This window comes from Asparagus officinalis, chromosome 6 (genome assembly GCF_001876935.1).
Source record: "Asparagus officinalis chromosome 6, Aspof.V1, whole genome shotgun sequence".
NCBI lineage: Eukaryota > Viridiplantae > Streptophyta > Magnoliopsida > Asparagales > Asparagaceae > Asparagus > Asparagus officinalis.
Window position 1 is genome coordinate 22695443 of NC_033799.1, and position 11152 is coordinate 22706594.

The window sequence follows — 11152 nt, forward strand, 5'->3', positions numbered from 1 at the left end:
GCGAAGCTAAGGCCCATGGGTCAATAACAAACAGTGGAGCAATATCAAAGCTACATCTAAAAAACAATCAATATTTCAGGCAACATTAAAACTAAGTCTTAAGAATAAGATTATTTTGAGTGGAGACCTTTGCTCTACCCATCTTCCCCATTGGTTAGGAGACTTCTATATATATATAGAGTAAAGATTTTATCAGAACATCCCCCCATCCCATAAGGACAGTGAAATACCACTACTACTGTCATCATGTTTTGCATTTGAAGGGATCGAGACACTCTGAAATGTTATGAGAGGATACTTAGGGGCTGTTTGGTTGCCTCTTTTAGATGCTGAATCCCTGTCAAAACTGACTCTTGCAAAAACGTCTTTTTTAGAGGTATTTTTGGGTGATTTCCTATCAAAACTGACAGTTTTTGTCAGTTTTGACGGGGATTCAGCCTCTAAAAAAAGACAACCAAACAGCCCCTTACTCCTACATATAAGCCCGTTTATCTTTTTCTTCTTTTTCAAACACCTCTCCCTAATTCCGTGCACTGCACGGATAACACGCTAGAGTGCGGGATAAGCTTCCGGCAAGCTGCGCGTGGAGAACCTGAGAAGCTTCGCCGCGACAAAGCTAAACTGAAGACGTACCAAGGGACCGTGTAATTATCTTATCTCGTCCAAATTCAAAATATTATACTCAAATAATAAAAAATAATAAAAATAAAAAACGTTAATCGCCAAACCCTAGCTCAGATCTCCGTTCCAACCCTAATTCGATCCAGAGTTTCCTATTCCCTTGCATTTCCCCTTTATCGGACTCAATCTAAACTTCTCCCCGTAGATTCCTCATTCGAAACCCTAAGTTTTCTCTTTTCCTGCATTTGATTTCAGCGATCTCTCGCTGTGCTCAGTAGTTAGCACCGTCAAAGGTGGTCTTTTGAGAATTTTGAGGCTCGTTTCTTTGTATATTCACACGTATTCGAGCATACAAGCCTTAAGAGTTTGGGATCTTTTAACTTCTGCTGCGTCAAGATTCGTGCAAGGTAATGGCGGGAGGCGGGAGGAGGCGGGAGCCGGAGGGATGATGGGCCGTTGAAGATTGGGAGCGCCAACGGTTTCGCGGTCCTCGAGAGCCTCAAGAAGAAGAAGAAGCCAGATAAGGTTTCGTCCAAGAGTGAAGGGCCTTCGAAGAGCAAAGCGAAAGAGCCGGAGGAGCCGGTGTTTTGGAACCCGAAGCCTTTGGTTAACAAGTCGTGGGCTGATGTTGAGGATGAGGATGACGATGATTACTATGCGAGCTCTGCGCCTCTGCGGGGGATTTGGGGGTCGTCGGAGTCTGGGAATCAGAAGAAAGAGATTGAGATTGAGGCTGTGATGGAGGAGGTATGTGTACTAGGAACTATAAATCTTGTTAGATATGAAGGCATCTCAGTTGAAACTAGGTTTGATTAGGTTTGATTAGTGAGCATCATAAAGTAATTTTTATTGTGTGAGGAAAAGTGAAACTTCACGAACCTTAGTTGCCTAGCTTGCACGGGTTCTGTACTGTGAAATGGTAGAGCTGGCGAGTTAAATGTTCGAATTTGCAGTTATTCTTTGCTATGGATAAGGGCATTGTGACTCTTAGTGATAGATGAGGTTTGAAATGCCATGCTGTATTTAATAAATTTTATACTCCATGACATAGTAACATTTGGCTTGATACTTTTTGTCATGATTTGGTGATTTGGGGCATTTCCAAAGTCGAGTGTTCAGAAGGAGAATGAGACAGAAAGGGAGGAGGAATGTATACTCAAAGCGTTTATCCCAAATTTTTTGGGGTTGGCTACACGAATTTTATTCTTCCGTTTAGGTCTGTTAACAGTTATCTCCTTCCTTAACTATCGGCATGTCCTTAATTGTTTCTGACAACTTCTCTTAGGTCTACCTCTACTCAACCTTGCCCCCATTAATCGTTGAATCTTAATTTAAATTAGTTGCCAATATCCCTGAGCATTATAAAGTTCATTACCACAAAATAGTTGTGTTGAAAAGTTAAAACTTCGCACATGATGCCTAGCTCGTACGGATTGTATACTGTGAAATGTTAAAATTGGGGATCTACAAACATCCGAACTCATAGGTAGTCTTTGCTAAAAACTAATGGCATCATGACGGCCAACGATAGATGGGAGTGGAAATTAGTTGGCCGAAATTTTATTTTGAACAATAATTTCTAGTGGATTAATGACGGTATGGTATGCTCTTGTTTGATGAGTGAGTATATTGGTGGAGAAAAGGCCTTTCAGTCAGCAAGGATGCCAAATAACAGAAGCTTCAACCTTCTTACCTATAAGAAAACTGCTAAAGAAATAAATATGTATGACACATAATCGCCAAAGAAAAAAAGGGAGAAAGTTAGAGCTGAGTAGTAGTTCACATGGTGAATATTACCCGGACCTTTTGTTGTAAAGTGTAATATATTAATATTTTAGTTAGATTGACAAATGCTTATAGTCTTCCTTCAGCGATCTCTCGGCTCTTTGTGTCTGCCTAGTAAATGTTGGCCTCTTAAGGTATATGCATGTCTTTGCATCCTTTTGGAAGCCAGGTAGTTTTTAAGTGATTTCTCTGTCAAGTTTAGAAAATTCTCATGTTACCGTTGAAAAGTTTGCATTTTGTACCTACCAACTAGTATAATAGATAGATGTTACTTGCAACTATTTCAAGGTGGCCAGTGGAGTCTTTTCGTGAGCATTTTGGTTCACCATTTTTTCCTTATATAGTGGATCCACATGCGTATCATATGTACTTATGCCATAAAATTTTCATGACCTTTTTACACTTGCAATTCGATAGCAAGTTGCTTACTTTCTTCTATCCCCTAGCTAATGCATCAATTCTTCTACAATAGAGACTTATCTATATTGGCTAAATATTTTATATGATTCTCATGGTTATTATTGTTGCATATCGGGCACATGTACGTCACCATGACACTACTATGTTGTGCATAGGGAGACTTAACTTTTCGGCTGTTTTTCATGGTAGCAACATTGTTGAACAAGTTTCTACTATGAATCTACGAAATTTAATATGATAACAGTTACTTTCTTACTACTGTTTTCTTAAACGAACATACTTTGCATATAATGTTCTCACTGTTATAAATAGCGGTAAATAGCCCCGCAATAGCGGCGCTAATAGCGTTAGCGGTCCCTTCCCGCGACGCTATCGCCCGTTACGTTATCGCGCAATAGCGGTGACATATTACGGAATATGTCTGTTCGCAAAAGCAGTCAATAGTGTGTCATAACGGTAAATAGTGAGTGATTGCATTCGAAATTTGCTTTTTGACTACTATTTAAAAGCGGTTTGAGGCTTATTTTTTAAAAATCAAACCCAACCCTTGACCATTACATTCCACCGTCTCCTGTGATTTTCAGCATACTCCCGTCACCTCTCATAGCCTCTGGCACGTACATTGATACTTTCTCTCACCTCGTTTATGTGAGCTCCTCTTAGGGCAGTCCTGTCAGCGCTAAGCTCTTCTTCTCGAAGACGACGACTTTTTGACTCCTACAGTCATCTTCGGTATTACGTGATGGTTACATGTCTATTTCATATTTAGGATCTCTTTAAATCATCCAATATGTACTTCTAGATTTTTTAGATTTTTCTTTATTTTTTCTTTTTTTAGTATTTATACATATCTAAATTAGACCGCTATTTGACTTTGCGCTTTCTACCGCTATTTTGTCGCAATAGCCTGAAATAGCTTAGCAATGCCTCACCGCTACGCGACGCTATCCGCTATCGATAACCTTGAATGTTCTGTAGCTGTTTGAATTCTGACAGTACAGATTCATGTTATCTATGAACTATGATTGTTGGAATTTTTAACAGTTTACATACATCCTATAAATAGATTTTGTCTCCATATGGAATGCCTAACGAACTTTTAAGTTTGCTTTGTTTGAGCCTGTAGACATCTATTGCACATTCTTGATTTGATAATGTAAAATAGTTCCAGCATCGTGCTGTGCAATATTGATTTTAGGTAAATTTTGCAGAATTGGAGCCAAAAAAGAATAAGTGATCAATCAAGGTTCTTAGGACTTTTCAGGGATGTTAGTAGAAGTGGATTTTTTTGGGTTTTTTTTTTTTTTTTTTTGGGGGGGGGGGTCGCCGAGTGGAGTCCTTACTGACATTTATGATGCACCTTTTTTGTCCTTTATCTCGCCAATTTAACAGAAAATAAAAGATGGGTATTTATTTTATATATCTACTTTGTTAAGTCGTCTGAAACGGACAATTTTCTTATTTCTAGCACAAAACTTCGCCGACATGACTGTTTATGGTATCTCCCCAATTTTAAATGCTAAATGATCCATATTGTTATTAATTGAATTTGCAAAAGGTGTCCATGTATTTGCCTCTTTACCTAGTTACATGTAAATATGATGAAGTAGGAGCATTACTATTACAATTTCTTTCTTATTAGTTATTCATGGTTGAAAAGGGAAAACACAAGATTCTTTTTTTCCAAGTATTTTTCTAATATTTTTCAAATAAGGTGCTTTCAATGCTTTTGCATTTCATCATGTATATGATCATAATTTTCCGTTCCAATTACATGCACCAAACCTTTGATTCAAACTCTGAGGTGTCCACATTTAGTTGATCTTTTCTTCAACTATGTTTATTTGTGTTCATCTTATGATTGCTTAAATATTTGTTATTTTTATGGCCAACTCTTTCAAACAAAGTAGAATGATTAATTGTGTGAGGGAGGACTGGGCATCCATTTTTTGGAGGACTAGTTCCCGTTCTCTTGTGTTTTTTTCTTCTGGGGGTGGGGGAATATAACCTACTGATGGAAAGACACAATTGACACTGCATCCAGTGTCCTTCGTTATGAAAGCAGGACTGGCATATGCTCTACCTGGCTTTTGTTGCTTGCCCTTAACAGCTATATTCATCTAGTGGAAAAGTTGAGTAGCTTAGATGTTTGCTTTCAAAGAAATTAAACTTCTGAGTTGGTAACCTTCTTTCTAGGAACAACCTTTTTATGCTATGATGTCAATTGTTCTATCCCTTAAGAAAAAAAGCATGTCTGACTGTATGGTCACTTCTAGGTCCTAGAAAGATGTCTAAGCTTTTTAGCCCTCTTAACAATTTGAAACAATACCTTCTCAAGCTTAGTAGTGTTGTTCCTGCTAAAGATTTCACAGCCAAAAAACCTCTCTTAAGCTTCGGTTTAGTTATAGGTACCATCTCATTGTCTCAAACCAAGTGATTTTGCTTCTGGACTCTCTTATTGGTCATTGTACTTTAGCTGTAGTTGCATCATTTTCCATATTTTAGCTATTCAAGTGTGCTTATTTTACCATCTAATTTATCCTCTCAAAAATATATCCAGAAAGCAAAATTCTTAAATTCTTAGTATGAAACACTTGCTATGAAGTCCATTTAATTGGATGATCTGGCATTTTTTAGCAGCTTCAATAGATGGCATGTGTGAATATTAATAAGGTCTATTATGGATGTATCTTCCTTGTAAATCTGCTATAGGGGTGAACTAGGAGAATATTTGTTGCAAAACATAGATGCTTCCTCTAATGTTTCCTCCTATACACACGCCGGAGCCAATCCTGCTAAATCTGAACATTTAAGAATGGTAACTTGCCATTATGTATTTTTTTATTTTTTTTATTTTTGTCATCACAATAATTCTGAAAATTTAATGTTGGCAAGCATGCTATTATGATTTCCTGAGTGAAAACCTTTCCTGTAAAATGGATGCCTCAAAATACCAATAAAGGTGGTAGGTTGTGATGCTGATTCTAAGGTCACCGTGTCATAGAAGGGCTATTAAGTGCATGCTATGTGATTCTAAATTGTGTTTGAGTGGCAATTTAAAACTTGTGTGTGATCCTACGAGATCTGAATATTTACGGATTTAAAACTTGACATTGTCAAAGGTCTTTAATCCAATCTGAGCATTTAGGGAAATGAGATTATAGATTTCTCTGAGATGGCATGTTTCCTTCACAGTAGAAGACTTTGAGAATCAACAGATCTGGAGTAGGCTAAGTTGGTGTGATTCCTGACTATGGCAGCTATGTCATCGTGATATTAATATTAAAGACGGAAACTTGCCACTATGATTTTCTCTATTCCCAGGAAATCTGAAATTTTAAGTATGAATCTGAGGAAGCGGCTTTTCTTCAAATATGGAAGATAGGTGTTGTTGCTGTTTAAGTTAACTTTTTCATCGATGGTTTACTATGTATATAATGATATTGGATTTTAGAAGGTCAATAAAAGGGAAATTTCTATGAGAATTAATTGCCCCCACCCCACCCCACCCCCACCCCCAAACAAAAAAAACCCTCAAACCCAACCCAACCAACCAAAAGGAAAAAAAAACTGAAAATCTATTGGTGCAGATAATTCCCCTAAAAAAGGTGACTCAGCGGACTATCTGCAACAATAGAACTACAGGGATAGTGAGTTCAATTTGGCAATAGTACAGAGGGTCTGCAACAATAGTACAGAGGGTCATTGATTAGGAAGTTTCTAGATGCCATGGGCCGATCTATAGTGATTTCAACATGGTACAGGGGTGCTGGATAAATGTGTTACCCTTCCAAGTTTGAAAATTATTTATTTTCTGCCCTATATAAAGAAATCCCAGAAATTGTCATTGGCACTCATGCAAAAATTGAACGAGAAATCGAATGCTATTAAGGGTGGAATTTACTGAGGGCATGTGCTACTTCGATTTAATATAAGATCAATCATTTATGAGTAGCGCACTCTAATCATCTTGACTTTTTCTTTTCCTCTACCCCTAGAAATCCTTGCCATCCCTTCTTCCATTGAATCATTGATACTATTTTGTATCATTCAGTCTGTAGATTTAGGCTGTCGATTTCAACTTTATCCTTTCACATAGACTATAGAGCTTGTATGTTAACTTAGGAGTCAATATAATACTATAAAAATTTTCACTAGCTTTTTGGGAGCAACCTTCTTTCTTTCAACAGCCATTGGTTTGCCACCTAATGTTTAAAAAAGTGAACAATTTCAACCATGGTCTGATAAAAGTGTTTTAGTAGTCTTGTTCCTAATTACCTTTCATTTTGGTCATATTAATTTAAAAATTTAAAACAGTGAAACTAATGTGACAATCTTTTCTAATTCCTGGAGGAGTATCTGCTTGAAGAGGCGAAGATGACAGGAGTTTGAGTTTCTTATTATGATTGTATTCATAAGTGATGCATAACATATTTTTTTCTATTATGGATAAATTCACATTCTAGATCAACAAGCTACAATGACAAATCCTTGGTCCTAATTTTTTGAGATTTGCGGCATAAGTCCTATATTTTCCTTTCAGATCTATTAAAGGACCATCTCCTCTATTAAGTTAACCACTATTCACATGCTTTTAATTGCTTCCTTTCAAGTTCTCCTAGGCCTTGTTTGTTTTTTAAATAGTGAGGATATTTAAAATAGTCTGGACCCACCTCTTTAGCCCTTGTTTGTTTTTTAATTTGGCCCGTACTATTTTTAAGTGGGGACTACTTAATACCCAAGAAGGGGACTAAACTAAATCCACCCAACCCCCCACCTTTATAGTCCAAGTATTAATCATCTAAAGGGATTAAATTTTTTTGACAAAACAGCCCACTACCTTGCTTTTTTCTTTCCGCAAATTTTCTTTTTCGACCGTCGTTTTTTTTCTCGCGAAATATTTTTGTTTGCGGCTATTTTCCTAGGGCGTATCTAATAATATCAAAAAGAAGGAAAAGAAGGAAAAGGAAAAAGAGAAACTCGCTGCCCTCACATCCGATTTCACCTTTGTTGCTCTCATCTGGTGCAGATTCAGGAATGTTTGCATCAATTATGTGTGCTTGCAGGATTCAGACACTTTTCTTTTTCAATCTCTCTTTTTTTTTCCTCACCACTTTCCTAACCACTATTTGGCTTTATAATGTAAACTGTGGCTTGATTGGACATGCTATAGGGCTAATTAGTAGTAATATCATATTTATCTCGTTATTAAATGTACATTTAAAAGTTGTTTGAATAAACTTTTTTTTAATGAGTGTAATCTCTAATAGCATGATATTAATCATTGAATAAATGATCATAATGATCTAATATGTTTCTAATAAAAAATATGGTCTTTCTACCAGAGTCTATGATTCTTTCCTTTTTTGATTGTTTTTATCTAAATTATGATCAATCTATAATGTCTTCCCACTTTTTTCCTTAAAATATGTCTTCCCCTTCCCCCATCAAGGTTCAGAAGTGCTAAAAATTATTTTTAAATAATATATGATATGGTCAACAATGCTAGTAACAACAATCTAATGAACAATAGTTTTATTTATTGTTTCATGCTAAATAATAATGAGGAAATATATATTGTAATATTTTTTAAATTATTCAAGTGTATTTTGACTTTCTAGATAAGGTTTAGTCTAAATTTAATCCCCCCTAAAACAGATGCATTAATACGATATTAGTTGACTTGAGGGTAAAAAGGTCATTTTAGTTATTATATAGTTGGAATGGTCATAATTTTCTTAAAAACAAGCACCAATATAGACTATTTTAAGTTAGTCCGAATGTTAATCAGTGCCAAAACAAACATTAGATTGGACTAAAATAGTCCCTGGATAATGTAGTCCCAGTATTATAGCTCGAGAAATATAATACCCTCTAGTTCGGGAACAAAAAACAAACATGGCCTTAGGACTATTTCTAGCCCATGTTACTCTATTAGTTAAAATTTACCAATTCTCTTTCTTGGTGCATTTAATAGCAATGTTTTAAATGTCGGATATCGGGTTCATGTCGGATGGCTGAAATCCATGTCGGATAGCGGAAATCGGGGATATATCGGGGGACATTGATTAAATATCGGATTGCCATATCAGGTAGTGTGCATATGTATAATATCATGTCCTAAATGTAATCTCAGTATTTATAAATTCAATATAAGCATACTTTATAAATTTTATAGACTAAACATATAAAAAAGTAAATAATATATGGATTTGGGTTCATAAATTCTTTCTATCGGGTTCATAAGAAACCCTTAAACATGAGAACGGGTTAAACGGGTTTGGGTATTTATCACTAAACCCAAACTCGATAATAAAAAACAGATCTTAAAAAAAGTACCATATCAGTCGATTTTTCAAAGCTAAAAAGTAGGCCGATATGCCCGATATGACCCCGATATTTCCGATTTGGCTCTGAAAACCGACATACGAGTTGAAAACGTCCATGTCATGTCGGTCAAGCCCTCAAACCGATATGTCGGCCGACATTTAAAACCTTGTTTAATAGTCTCCACTGCACATAACCACCATCTCAATCAATTCTCTCATTTTATCCTTAATAGGAACAACCACAAATTTTTTATGAATGATTTCATTTCTTATTATCTCTTAATGAATATCACACGACCATCGTAATATTGTAATATTCTCATTCCGTGTCTCCTATGAATCACATTATAGTGTCCAAAGATACATCAATATAGTGCGATCAAAATAGGCCTACTTACCTGTCATATGTTAAAACTGGTTCTGAACCTCCTTTCTCTATTGAATCATTTAGACAACTAATTCTATTCGTCTCTTGTGCATTAGCTGCAGGAGAGTGAGAGTGAAGATGGAGGCCTCGATGAAGGCGTTGAAAACATTCAGGATGAACCAGAACCAGAGCCTGAAGCTCCTATCGCTTCGGAGCCCACAAAGAACAAGCCTTTACCTACAACCTCAGCACCCAAAGAAAACGAGAGACAGCTCTCGAAGAAAGAGCTGAAGAAGAAGGGACTTGAAGAACTGGATGCCCTTCTCGCTGAACTGGGTATATCTAGCCAAGAGCAGTCAAATGGTACTACTACATGCTAATAAATAAATTTCTTTCTTGAGAGTAAGGACCTCAGCCCTTTTTATTAGGAGGATGGACTTCATAACTTATAATAGGGTGAAGTAAAATAAGATAAATCACTATTTCATTGTCGCGTGTCAAAATTCCCATCGTAGTGGAGAATAATGGGTATCCTTTGCCATGTAAGGGGATCTCTCATGTGACAATAATGTGGCTCGATTTCAACTAAGTGAATAAAGGTGGAGAGAGAAATCTCATAGCCACACTTGGTTGAGATTGAGCCACATCATTGTATATGTGACAATTATCATCAGATTTGATGTCCCTCCTTCGCATCAAACAACAAAAACAGCAAAGCCGTTATTCCAAAATTTTGGTGTCGGCTACTTGAATTCTACTCTTCCATTCAACTGCGCTGAGGGCTATATCTCCACTAAGTTAATGATTATCATATATTATGCATCAGTGATAAGTTAATTTTCCGATTGCAGAAGGGAAGAAATCAGAGGAGCAAAATGGCCAGGGAGGGAAAAAAGAGAGTGTATCGGCTCCATCAGAGAGTAAAACTTCAAAGAAGAAGAAGTCGAAGAAGGATAAGTCTTCAAAGGAGACAACAGACGCACGAGAGGAGCAGCAGCAGCAACCCAATGGTGGTTACACTAATAAAGATACAGAAAAAGATAACTATACAGAAAAAGATGTATCGGGCGCTAAAGATACTGAAGACAATGGATCTACTGCTGATGTGAAGGGGAGACTGAAAAAGGTGGTCCCGATGAAGAAGAAGAAGACCAATAAAGAGATGGACGCAGCGGCCAGAGCTGGATTTTTACCTTGAACTTTTTTGGTTCTCAGTTTTTCTGGAAGACCCTAACTGTTATACCGAAACTCGGAAGTTCATTATACCAAAACAGGTTATGTGTCCTTATTATGAGTTGAAATTTGGGCTCACGTAGCAATATTAATTTTTTTAATTCACATTATAAATTTGTGGCTAGTGGGATTCGAATTTGGGATATTTGATAACATGCCAAAGTTGGTTAACCATACCATTAAAAAATCTAATAATTTTGATGTTTGGTGTTGTTTGTCGTTATTGGTGAGTTTTGTTGCAGAATATGGAGAGTGGCAAGTGATTTGTTCGGTCCGAGCAAGTAATTTTTTCAACTTCGGTGTTTAGTCTAGATGCACTATGTTTCGTAGTATTCCTTTCATATGTTTACTATTTAAACTAAGAACGTGAGCTCCTTGTTTCTCATGGTCTTCAGGA

General features: G+C 36.6%; 1 pseudogene; it reads left to right on the plus strand.

Annotated features, from left to right (window-relative positions):
- On the plus strand, positions 525-10720 carry LOC109845907 (annotated as a pseudogene).